This window comes from Haliotis asinina, chromosome 9 (genome assembly GCF_037392515.1).
Source record: "Haliotis asinina isolate JCU_RB_2024 chromosome 9, JCU_Hal_asi_v2, whole genome shotgun sequence".
Classification (NCBI taxonomy): domain Eukaryota; kingdom Metazoa; phylum Mollusca; class Gastropoda; order Lepetellida; family Haliotidae; genus Haliotis; species Haliotis asinina.
In genome coordinates this window covers 50,502,445-50,516,043 of record NC_090288.1, presented here as the reverse complement: position 1 = coordinate 50,516,043, position 13,599 = coordinate 50,502,445, and positions in this window count along the sequence as shown.

Here is a 13,599-nt window from a genome sequence, read left to right as displayed (position 1 = left end):
TTAAGGGTCCTTCAAGTGTCCCTCAAGTGCATCTCAAGTGTCCCATGTGTCCATCAAGTGTGTCTCCCTCAAGTGTCCCTCTGTGTATCTTGAGTGTGCCTTGAGTGTCCTTCAAGTGTCCCTCAAGTGCCTCTCAAGTCTCCCATGTGTCCATCAAATGTGGGTCCCGCAAGTGTCCCTCAAGTGTCTCTCTGTGTATCTCAAGTGTCCCTTGAGAGTCCCTCGAACGCCCTCTGTGTCCCTCGACTATAAAAGTGTGCCTCTAAGCAGTGTTGTCAGTTGAGCGAGAACCACTGATGTGTCAAAACATGGGTCACGTCAAGAGAGATTGCCCTGTGCCTGGTTGTACTGCAAAGCAACTTTCAAAACGGTCTAATCATTTATCACAAGTACACAAGATGAATTCTGATGGAAAGAGAAGATGGTTGAAATTGAAGAACAGAATGAGTGAAGTCAAACCTACTATTCTCAAGTCGGGTCTATTACATCTTCTGCCCTCTTCTCCTGACCCTGCTCCTTCAACGTTGAAGCATGCTCGGAAGATGGTGATGGTCCCAGAAGAGGTATGGCACAGTCTGCAAGACGAAAAACGACGTCATTTGCTCAAGTCCAACCTGTTGGAACAGAAACGGTTACACACGCTTCGTGATTAGGGACAGAGAGCAGCAGTATAACACCCTGTTGCAACAAAGCAGCAGCAGCAACAACAGCACGAAGCACCAGCAACACACAACCATTGAACGGAACCCCTGCTGACACCAGCAGGGAGGAAGGAACAACACCCATCGGGAAAGGGACTCCCCTCCTAGCTCCCCATAAGTACGGTTTACTTATGGAGTCACACTCTTGCCTGTGTAGAGGTCGCCTAGAAGTCTTAGGTCTACAAGTCTTAAGACTACGAGAACTGTCATCCTAAGCATGGAGAGCGCGAAGCCGGTTCCAGAGTCACTGACTCATGATGTTCTTTGATTTTTTTCTGTTTCAGAACACTCGTCCTCCTCCTCTGACCTCATTCTGAATGAAGTGGTGCAAACGATTCCTAAAACGCTACAAGGCAAGGCCAAACAGTTGATGGCACGGATACAAGCCCATGCTGACTTGAGTTGGAATGAAAACGGTCAATTCGTGGTGGAAGGGGAACCCATGCCTGGGACTCACATGGTGGATCTCATCAATGATCTGGTGCGACAACGTACCAACGCAGATCCTCCACGGGGTTGGAACGTTCTGGCTCAGTATCTCGCTTCCAGCAACGTCCCTCATGAACTGATTGGCAACCCTCTCCGTTGATCCTGGATGATGAAAACGAAAGGGGTCACGCAGCAACAGCAACAGCACGCGCCTCCCACACCCGTGAAACGCCAGGCAGAAGGGACCTCCTTCTTTTTGACACCACCCCAATCCAACGTGGAATCCAAGAAGAAGAAGAAGAAGAAAGAAGCTGCAACGCCGCTCAAGGCAGACTCCCTCTTCCCCTCTGAACCGAGTTCGTCAATGGATTCACTTTTAATCATAAAAGAGAGCAGAGGGTGACATCAACAACAGTGTTAGCGTGAGAATTCCAAAGAGAAACAACAACAACAGCAGCAAGTCCTCCTCCTCCTCTTTATCGCCTGCCTGGGCAAGATGGCTTCACCATACCTATTACGATCCCATATATCCGGCAGGCTGTGGAGGGTGGCGTGGTTTGTGGCAAGCAGCAACAGGATGTCAAGGGTGGTTCAAGATCCACATGAGGCGTTCAGCACCCTTCATCCTCAAGATAGTGAGAAAATAAGCTCTCATAACAGGTGTCAAGATGCTGCCAGCTTTGGTACATGATATCAGTTCTGGGCATCAGAGTGTGGGGACAGTTCATGGATAACCTTGCAAAAGATAACATCCCAGGATTACCAGTGTGCAAAAGAAAATGAAAACAGACAGGTGGATTCACCTAGAAACTTAAAGTTTTATTTTGAGCCGCAATTTGCCTTCAGGTCGTCAGACAGTGCAGACGTAAATGCATCAACATGAGTGTCTTAGACGTCCCTGATACGGAATGGGTGCCTCAAAAGACCAGGACAAGATATATCCCCATGGACACAACCTTGGGATATTCCCTCTCCACGATGATGACCCTGGATACACTTTGGAGAGTACTACTCATCCTGAGTATGCTCTGTTTCACCAACGGGCGAGGTCGCTTCGAACATGGTCTAAACAGATGGCACAGACGCCTTATGACATGGCTGACTAGTTCTATTGTGGACGATGTGATAGTGTGATCTGGTATCGCTGTGGCCTGAAACTTAGACAATGTGAAGCCATGGACCAGCCCTGACGAGAAGACTTGAAGCATGCCAACGTCCCCTGTGAACACTTGTGTGTATTTTGTCCTGAGGGGACGTACAGAAGTACAGACGACTTGTAGTTGTTGGGGATCCCTATTCATGCAGCAGAAAGGGTCATCCAGATGGAAAAGGGGATTCTCTTTCCTGTCCTCCCTCATGTGGTGACCTCGGTCCAAGAAGGCAAGTGGATTCAATACAGTCCTTTTGCACCACCGTCGGTGGTGGGCCTCCTACAATCTAACATTGCTACCCTGTCAACCCCCACAATGATTTGAATCGGTGTCATCTCCTCTGCATCATTTACAATATTTATGTATTTATCTGTTTATGTATTTTTGTCAAATGAAATAAAACATTAAGAAATGGCAACCTAACGTTGCTGTTTGCATTGGGTCGCATTGGGTATTGGTCCGGAAAAGATTTGTTGAGTTTTTGTGAGGACAGGTGCGCTAAACACTGACAGACGTGCATGGTTATCTTTGTTTTTCACAGGGTACTTGCTACCATGGGTCAACAAATATGGAGATGTGAGCTAGAATTTGTCTTCAGTAACCCATGCATGTCGTAAGAGGCGACTAACGGGACCAGGCACACTGGCGTGATTGACAAATGCCATCTTATGCCAGATGTGTAGATTGAAGCTCATGCTGTTGATCACTGGAATGCCTTGTCCAGATTCATTTATGTACAGGCCACCACCATATGGTTGGTATATAAGTGAGTACGGTGTGAAACCTAACTCACGCACCTCTCTCACACGGCTGGTGTTTGTGCCCTTCAGCATTGCAGAGCCAATAGATACACTGAATGCAATATTATAGCTCCGTTATTTCACCATCGGCGTAGACAGGAAGACCTACGACATCTTAGGTTACGGGTCCCCTCTAATTTAACATTGCTCACCCTGCCAATGGTTACACTGGTTTGAGCTTCACAGATGAAGCTGGAAAAAATGGATGACTTCCATGCTATGACCCACAATGTAAACGCAGAGCTCCTACGTTAAATGCTTGACTGTGCCGTTCCCGGAAAACAGCCAGTTCTAGGAATTCCACATGAAGTGTGAAGTCATCGATGACGTCACAGTTATGCAATGTCTAACGTAAACAAAACAGTGGTAGTCATTTGCAGTGAACCGTCACCTTGTAAGAGGACGGTCTTACGCCTGCTCTTTACAGTTAAATCTCGGGACCACCTTAGCGATAGTTACAATCATGACACAGTATTATGAAAGCCTGTAAACAATTCTCCAGAAACAAATGGGCCAAGGGTATAGTGGCGAGGAAACTCAGTGAATGAAAACAACGTGTGTGAGTACCGTTACTGGGACACTGTGTTGCAAACTTTACATCATTCAGTAGTAGAGACAATGAATTCACAGCGTTGGTAAGATGATTACGTGAAGATCTTGTCACTGATCACTTGAAGGCTCGCATCAAGAGGTTAGAAACGACTGAACCCACACTCACCCTCACCTCCCTCGGGAGCAGACACGCTTGCATCATTGCTAACAGAAACACGCCGATCACGTCACCACCGCCGACGACAACACCACCAACAACAACATCAACAACAACAACAACAGGAGCGACTGAAACGACATCGGATTCCATCCGAAAGTTAGCAGAAAAATGGCGATTCATCATGTGCCCTACCTGTCTGAAAGCCCATCCATCCGACCGATTCGATGTCGTCCCCACAGCCAAGTTTTACGTATGCCTCTATTGTGGTGGGGGTGTCCCCAAAGGAACGCAATCCCTCCACCATGACATTTGTCCCGGCAAATATGTTTTCCGAGGACTCAAACTCGTCTTCCGATGCTGACTTTGAGGCATCCACACCTCACGGCCCTTTTCAGGGCCACCCACATGCTCACTAAAGAATGCTTTCTCGATGCATCACATCACATCGCCGTCGTTCCACTCTTCCCACCTCCCTCTCCCCCTTCCCTTCCCTTCCCTCGTCCCGTCCCGTCCCATCTGCCGCCATCTTGAAACACGCTTCCTCTCGCGAGATCGCACACAAACCACCGTTGCTAAGGACCACGTCACACCTCGTACACACCAACGGATGACGTCACACCCCGTACACACCAACTGATGACGTAATCCTAGAACAATCGAATGACGTCACAATGGGGTCACGTGACCGGAAGTGGCGTAGAACAATCGAAAGACCCCAGGGTGACCCTGTACACTACTCATGTAGTTTCATTCATATTAAAATGTCTGTTGTAATCTACTAGGTCAGTGAATTACTCAGCGCCATGAAGATGGTCCTAGGTACTCATTCTTCGGATCTTCATGCTGCGCTTGTCCTCTTGTCCATGTTATCGTCCTGGCATGTCTTTTGCAGAGCCACGTGTCACTAAATTTCAGTGAATCTCTTTTGATCCCTATTTCATCCATAAGGATTAGCCCCTTCTCTCTAAGTAATTAACCACATGCTTCTCAGCTTGCTGCATTTTGAACCAGATCATGATGGCTTCTTAGAGCTGAGGCTCCTGTGCTTTCTGACTAGGATAGCACATCAGTCGCACTTGCCATCACTATTCACCATCTGCTTTTTTCCTGTCAATGTTCAACTCTCAATTATTAAAAAAAACTACTTTCAATTAGTAAATGAGTTCTGTTCCAGCTGTATGGCGGTGGTGTGTAAATAATGACGTCTGGACCAGATACTCCTGTGATCAACGAGCATCGATCTGTGCAGTTGGAACTGATGACATGTGATAACGTCAGCGAGCCTGAACACATCCCGTTAGTCGCCTCTTACAAGAACCATTGGTGCCTTAAGGGTACGTTGCTGAAGACCTATTCAACCCTGGATCTTCACGGGTCTGTTTCTGATGGAATAAGCAGAAACTGTAAGTTCAAGTAAACGTTCAGTACACCAATAAGTCATCAGCTGTTGCACAACTGCTCTGTCCACAGATCACTTTCCACGTTCACATACAATTGTAACTGAACCTCAAACTCATCATGAAACTGTGAAGATACCTTCGAACAAAGTGGAAATGAAGACAAGGTCCCTCAACAGATCGAGGTGTATTTGCCATTACAAGTCCACCTAGAGGTTCACAACAAATATATACCGCAAGATATTTAAGGTAAAGTCATCATAGGCATCTTCCTCTTGTTCACGCTCTCCATTTGAGCCTCTTAAGTGGCTCACATCATGCTATGCAATCTTCTCCGTGAAAGACACAATTTTTTTTAATGGAGGGTCAGGCTCCTGTGACAACGTGCCGTTCAGAACACGCCATCACTATTTCCCATCACTATCCGTGTGCTGAATATATGAATCTTCTACTGTAAATTGTGGATAAACAAATCAAAAAGTAGCATTCAGGAACCTCTTGTCCATTAGTTTATCTATCAAGTCAGGGTTGTATTGTGCATTTGGTCATCATCTCGTCCCAATTCTGGCAGTGTAACAGACCGTACGGGCCGACTTCATTTGAATTGTACCGGATGAAGGCCGGATGTTCGGATGCCTGGGTAACTCCCAAAATTAAACCAAAGTAACTTGACCATTCAACATCGTAGGCCGAAAAATAGGTCAAGACATCACCAGTCCTCAGACATCATAGGCCGAAAAAAATGGTCAGGCAGTAATCGCACCAAATTATAAGTTTAGTAACCTAACTAACATACGATTCATTTTATTGAATCTCTCACTATTCAGAATGCCTGTCAACACTTATTACATATTTCAAATGGCCATATATTATCATCAGGATTAGAACTATACACTGTTTTCGCAATGTTACTGAAAAAATATATTATCGCACAAATGCTTCTGCAACCGGTTCACATCTGACCTCTCGGTGAGCAAATATTTAGATGATGATGGGTCCAGCATGGCTGCGCAGTTGCTTCTGCCACTTTCATTGTAATCAACACAATAGCATCTCAATTGCCCCAAAATAGTTCTATTTTTACGGCAGATACTAAAGTTACGTTGCTCTTAAATGCATTAATAACCACGATAAATATAAACAACACACAATCTTTTCCGATTCTCTCTCATGCTTTCAGGCCATTTACAAACTTTCTTGTAAACATCCACTTTTAATAGAAGTTACTGAATTGTATAATGATCTTGCTACTGGCCACTGCGACATCGTCATGTTTCGGTTACCAGCCACGTTGGCATTTCTGGGAACACAATGGCCGATTTTGCTGCAATGGCAGTACAAAACAAATCTGTGACACCACTTCTTATTCCATGCTCTGATTACAAAGCTAGCAAGTGAACTTGATCCGTGATCTAATGCAGAAGACGTGGAACATTCAAGTAGGTATCAATAAATTACATGCAACCAAACACTATATCGGTTACACCTACCTGAGTTGTTGGTCCAGATTTGAGGAGGTCATCATGCGACGATGACGATGTCTTATTGGCTCTACTAGATATACTCACGAATCTTTATGGAAAGGTGAAGATCTCCATTTTGTACAGCTTGTTATGAAAGAATCATGGACTGTGTTGAATCAGGGAGACTATCTATATAGAGAAAAGAAATTCCTCGAAAAGCCTCTAAACGTATGCCTCGGGCCGTTACGTAATCAGTGTAGCCAATATGGCGACAGCTTAATATTTAAGATTGGGCCCGGTTTATTGTCAACAGCTGATTAAATTCTCTGAGTGTTGTGACAACTGAAATCCTACATGTAGAAGATAAGTTAACTATTTTGTCACATCAGTTTAAGTAAAGTAATTGGTGTTAGAATTAGTATTTGGACAGTAGATTTGTAGTAATGTTTGAAGTCGGTATGTTACAGCTCACTGGCTTCTATTCTCGAGGGTTATGGTTCCATATTTTCTTCCTTTCTTGTTGATCTTATTATTTGACAAAACTGGAAAGGTGTTTACAACGCTTTGTGACAGTTTTACACTTTCTGGTTTTGAGGGATGTGTGACGGTGTCAGTCCCAAAGTAGATTTTTTTATTACACGTTCTCTCGATACTTTTGCGTTCTTCAACATGTTTTGGCAGGGAAGGCCGCGGTGTATCATTCAATCTTTCATTCATTCACATATGTACCTCTTTCTTTTACCCTTTTTCTTTATTTCATTCATTCACATATAATTCTTGCTCTAAATTCTTACTATAATCCATTCATTCATTGTTAAATTAAGACTGATACAGAGAACTGACTGAAGTTCTGTTAAACACAGAAGTTGCACTGGAAACGAGCCAGGTCACTGTGTGCGTAGATCTTAACGAGGCACACGTTAATTAGTACAAATGGTAAAGAAAGCCAGCGAGTGACCTATCCCTGTTGTAGATTATCACTGTTTGAACATTTCATTACAAGGGATAGATTTTTTATATAGCGAGCTTTGGAGGATCTGACAAGCCGTAACAGTTCTCATTTAATTAGTGCATTTTAAATGAAGTAGATTTGTCAACTGATTTGTAAATAGCTAAAATAGTTTGTGATTGGAAATGTGAACTTGTAACTACGATAATTAGTAATTACTTTAATTAGCTATCAGGTGTAAATCCAACTAGGCTCCATGCGGGTAGCAGATGTACTGTAAGTCCCCATGGCTCCAAGTATGGTGATCTGTCTTCTCTAATTACACTGTTTTAGTTTCACATGATAGTTTTAAGTTCGTATCTGTGATAATCTAGTATTTATACTATCCTTTGATGACAGGATTTGACGTTCTTAATTCATATTTTTTAATACTGATATAAATTAAATTGTTCTCGTCAAGGTATGGTTGCAGTTTTGCAATTTTGGGACGCTAAATATTAACTCCCTCACTCAACAGAACATTGCTGACCATGGCAAGGAGGTCTCCATGCCACTTCTGTATTTGTGGGGAAAGGCAAATATCAATCCTGGCCCTAGTAATACTAAAACGAAAGGCAACAGTGAAACACATTTAACAATCTGAGGATAGACTGTCTGAGAACATGAAGTTCTTAGCAAGTTGTTCTACAAGCTCACTCTGATGCTCTGAATTATTTTGAGGATTTTGTGTATTGCCTACATGCTTTGTGGTCCTACGTTGTAATATAGGTGCCCTTCTCTTCCCCCTTTTCGACCGTAGGTAGCTTACTTTGGCACATTAGCCAGTTTTACATTTTATCCAAACTTTTTCGAAATGGTTCACACACCCCTTTCACTTTGCTTGCTCCCGTATTGCTTCTGGTGTCTCTTTTGTTGTATATCTCGACATCGCCTCCATGTTCTCATGGTTGCTTATTCCGAGCTGTGGTCAGCTCTTGTCCACAGGCGGAGGATGTTATAAAGTCAAAATTGCATCCATGAGAAATAGTGTAGGACAGATCATTGACATTGGATAGTGCTATTTCTAGAGATAAGATTAATATCCAATCGTCGGGAAAGGAGAATATGTCAGTAGTTGAATAAAATAGATTTATCAAGGAAGATTCACTAATGGGAGTTAATGGAATTTTCCCGATCACGAGGCATACGTGAGACCATGGAATGATGTAACTTTTAACAAATCAGAGGGATTGAATAGGGTCATGTGACAAGGTTGGAGCAGGTTCGAGCACCTTAAAAAGATCCCGTCAGCACCAAAAGTAGCGCGGGCGCATATTACAGATTTAACTTGCTCCATCCTGTCCAGGTCACGATACTGTGTAATGAAGAAAAGGATCGAGTAAACCTATGTGAGTATAGAACCTTGTTTTGAGTGATTCCTGGTATGACAGAGAACCAGTACATGAATGCTATGTGTTAGTTGGGAGTTCCGGTCGTCAGACCACTCATTCCTAGATGTAGCAGCCCGGACGGACCAAGCGAGTATGCAACCAGAGCTTACATCACCCCCGACAAGTCAGAACGGCCATCGTAACAAGTAACTGGTAATAGGGTTACTTACACCCAAATCACCAGTTACGACAATACAAACAGAACAACTTTCATGCTGATTAGTCAGTCAGAAGAGATTTGTGAGACGCTTCGCTATATATCAACGAGTATTTCTCTATGACAGTAAGTTCAGTCTAAAGCAAAGCGTGCAGGTACGACACTTACATAGTATTGTTCTCCGTAGGAATCGAAAAAATATATATAGACGGGAAACTTCTCAACGAAAAAACAGCGACTTCCATACACCACATGAAATCTGTCAAACCCACGCGTATTTGTGTTTAAGATCAACAAGGAAAGCACATTGATTTATTACTGGTGCAGTATTATTACATGTAGAGAATCATGTGAATCAGAATAAGTGTAGAAATGTCTTTTAACGCTTAAAATATAGAATTTGCAAAAGTGACGTCCAGGAACTTTGTACACATGCTCATGACGTCATCATCACAATATGGCCGCCTCCATGGATAACATAACCGAAGCAATAGCTCTGACAAAACGGCTGAGATTAATTGTAGATGTATTCTCAAAAGGGGTTAAGAAGTGTCGCTAAAATATTGTCCTTAGAGGTTACACATGTCCCAAAACTTTGAAGTACATTTAAACATAGTAGATGTTTTAACCGTATCATTTCTGTGATATTAAATTTTGTCTTAACTTTGCTATAAGCTGCCAGCGGCTGATGGTATTTTATATATCCTGCTAGGGTCCATGCAGGTGCCAAAGACAATGTAAGTCCCCATGCATGGTCCCTAGTTTGGTGATCTACCATCAGTTTCTTACGATCTACGATCCCGTTCTTATTGTCCTAATTTGAACTCTAATTTTCGAGGTAGATGCTACCATTAATTCTTGATACTGGGATATGCAGCTTTGATTTACTGCGCTTCGTTGAAAGTCTTTTTATGATTTACCTGTAACTACACTGAATTACTTATTTGAGTCATGACATGCATATGGTTGAAGTCCCTTGTGTGGTGATCTACATTCAGTTGTTGGCGATCTATAGCCCGTGTTTTATATTGTATTGTCTTCTTTAATTACAACGTTTTAGTTTTTCATGCTAGTTGTATGTTTACATCTGTGATAATTCTAGTGTTTCTACTGTCCATCGTTGTAGACGATTTGGGGAATAAAACGATTTCTAAAAACGATTAGAAGCGTTTGTCTTCCACCTACTCTTTACTTTCTATTCCATCTCCGTCGCCGACTTCCGTCTCCTGTGACACCTGCTGTGTTACTTCTGGTTATTGCGAGTCAGTAACTAAATCATTCTAAGGCATATTATCAGTTTTGTAAATGTAAATATCTAAATAGGTAAGTATGGTTAACTTCTGTTACCTATGAGCTAAAGAGAATATTGAGGACTTACGTAAATGTGATCGTTATAACCTTAGATGTTTTGTAAAGTTTATCGCTATAAGAAAGTACTTTGTGGCCGAGATCACACGAAACATGATTCTCTACATGGTCTCAGCATGCCGTATTAGGTAGATTTTGCAAATCCTCATACATTGGAAGCTGTCTAAACCAGCCCTCATCGGGACTGAAGAAATAGTCCTGTTTAGATAGCGTGCCGGTAGAGCTGATGACAAATGTACAAGCCACGGATGGGACTGGGATTTAATGTCAGTGTTGACAACTTGCTGATTCCACAAATGCTGGTTTTATGAGCTTCCACTGTATTTTTCACGTGTCTCTTTACAGCGAATAAGGTACAACGCGTTGTGGAGCTTCACTTTGGCTTATCAGACGAACCGCATACCCCGTCTTCTGTCGTGCATTCAAAGATTCAGTCCTTGTATGGTATAAATTTTATCGATATTCTTCATTAGTGTCTTTATTGTCGAGACTATTTACCCATTAATTTTTATCATCATCATCATTTTTTACCGCTTTAGACCATCGGTCCATACCAACAACTTACATAGGATAATATGTGTACATAACAGTGCACAGGCAATAAGAGTCATTTTTACACGACCCGTGAAGATCCGGGGTAGAATAGGTCTTCAGCAACATTCTTGGCACAAAAGGCGACCGTGCTTGTCGTAAGAGGCGACTAACGGGATCGGGTGGTAAGGTTCGCGGACTTGGTTGACACATGTCATCGGGTTCCATTTGTGCAGATCGATGATGATCACTGGATTGTTTGGTCCAGACTCGATTATATACAGACCGCCACCGTAAGGCTGCATATTGATGAGTGCTGCGTAAAACTGAATTTACTCACACATTTTTACACGATGTTCTAAGCATAAGTGCATGATAAATATACCGAGCAGTGCCCTGTATATCATCATTCATTAAAAGAATGAAACTATAAAACAATGTTTTTAAAGAACTTTTGGGAATATAATTAATGCCTTTCAAAAGAACATGAAATTCACCCATTCCTTAAAAAACTTTACAAATTTATTTTGTACAGATATCTAATGCCCTTCCCTTTTCAGTTTCTTAAATAAACGCCAGTATACGCATTAATTTTGGAATTTTCACAGTTTTGAAAGTACGGAAGGTAGAACATTTCAGTCCTGCATACCAGCTGCAGACTGAGTCTGTTATTCCTTTGTGAAAATTGCTAACCCTTATTCAGTTAGAAGCGATTAGAACACAAAACATTTCTTACAGCGTTTAGCCAGTTTGTTTTCACGGATTCATCATAGAGAAGAAGCATATTGAAGTATTTTAAACATAACATCATTCGGGCGTTGTTGTTAATTTTGACAGATATTTAATGAATCTCATTAACGTATAAGTATCTGTAGAGTAACGGCTGATTTCACGAGGAACGACAAGAATATACTCTCTTACTCGCTTGAGTTTCTTACAAGCAAAAATATGGATTCTTTCAGTGTTGTCAAACGCCATATGACCCACGATTTTACACCCATCATTTACTTTAGGCGACATCTTGGTGTATAAAAATTGAAAAAACACATCTGTGTTAATACCATCTTTATCTTTGACAGCTTGTAATATACATTGTACTCGTTAATGATATTTGTCATCCAAAGCCCAAAGTTGAGTAGTTGGTTTCCGTGACAACTGGGACGTAAAAAAATACACAAAAGAATTTTTCATGTTCTACAATTTATAACTGAATACCTTTGTGAAGCCGGTTTTTCTTTCTTTTTTTAAAGAGCAAACTGGTCTATATACAACGAACTTATCAAGAAAGTAGGGCTGGGGCGGGAAACCGTCGATGCACATGTTAAAATTAGGGCCTTCTGCATTGTGATTGTGTTTGTGTGAGTGTTTCGCATGGACGTCAAACTGCATGACATCGTCTCCTCTGGGATCATTAGGTCACTTAACCATGAACGTTCCACACTCATGAGCGCTAACTTTTATGAGATTTCCAGTTTTCGAAACAATGTTTCTTTTGATGTTCAGTCTGCAGTATCTTTTGAGGATTATCCCTTCCTAAAGCCAGCTTGTCATTGTACTACTTTCTCATAGGCATTAACTCACAGAGTGAGTCTTTCACACATACTTCAAGTGAAGAATTTTCCAAGCATACCAATAAGGGATATCCGCGGGTACTTATTCATTATCAGGTACAACTTCACTTGGTAAATGTTTCGTCGAGAGCCGTATTTGAATCTGGGTAGAATGGATTACTTAATTAGGCGAACCTGGATTTGTGTCCACATCTCAAGTTATCGCAAGCAACGTAAATGTCAGTATAGCAGGTGACATATACCACCCCGTGTCCAGTTAAGGAGTGAGTGAGTGAGTGAGTGAGTGAGTTTGGTTTTACGCCGCTTTTAGCAATATTCCAGCGATATCACGGCGGGGGACACAAGAAAATGGGCCTCACACATTGTACCCATGTGGGGAATCGAACCCGGGTCTTCGGCGTGACGAGTGAACGCTTTAACCACTAGGCTACCCCACCGCCCCTGTCCAGTTAAGGAGGTTTCTGTGGGTGTCCCTTCTCACTATGGGAAAACATGTTCCACTTCTCGCTCTTCATGGTTCAATAGATATAGTTATGGCGCTTCCACGGCGATAGACACCCTTATCAACAATAGGGCGTTAGTTTTCATACACAGTTACTCCTCTCTGCTTTCAGTTACACCGTTAAAAAAGAAAGCGATTTTGTGCGATTGAAACCACGTGATCAACCTTTGACCAATCACTTAAGTCCAGGAAATAGTACCTTTGTTCGAGTAAAGAGGAGTGTACAAGAGTCATACAGGGTGTGGATTTCACGCTGGTTTTAGAAATACCCAAGAAATAGGATGGAAGAACTCGTGAATATCCGGGTTAGAATTGATCTTCAGTAACTCATGAATGCTTGCCGTAAGAGGCAACTACCGGGATCGAGTTAGTGACTTGGTTAACACACGTCATCGTGACCCAAATGCCTAGATCGATGCTTATGATGTTGATCACCGG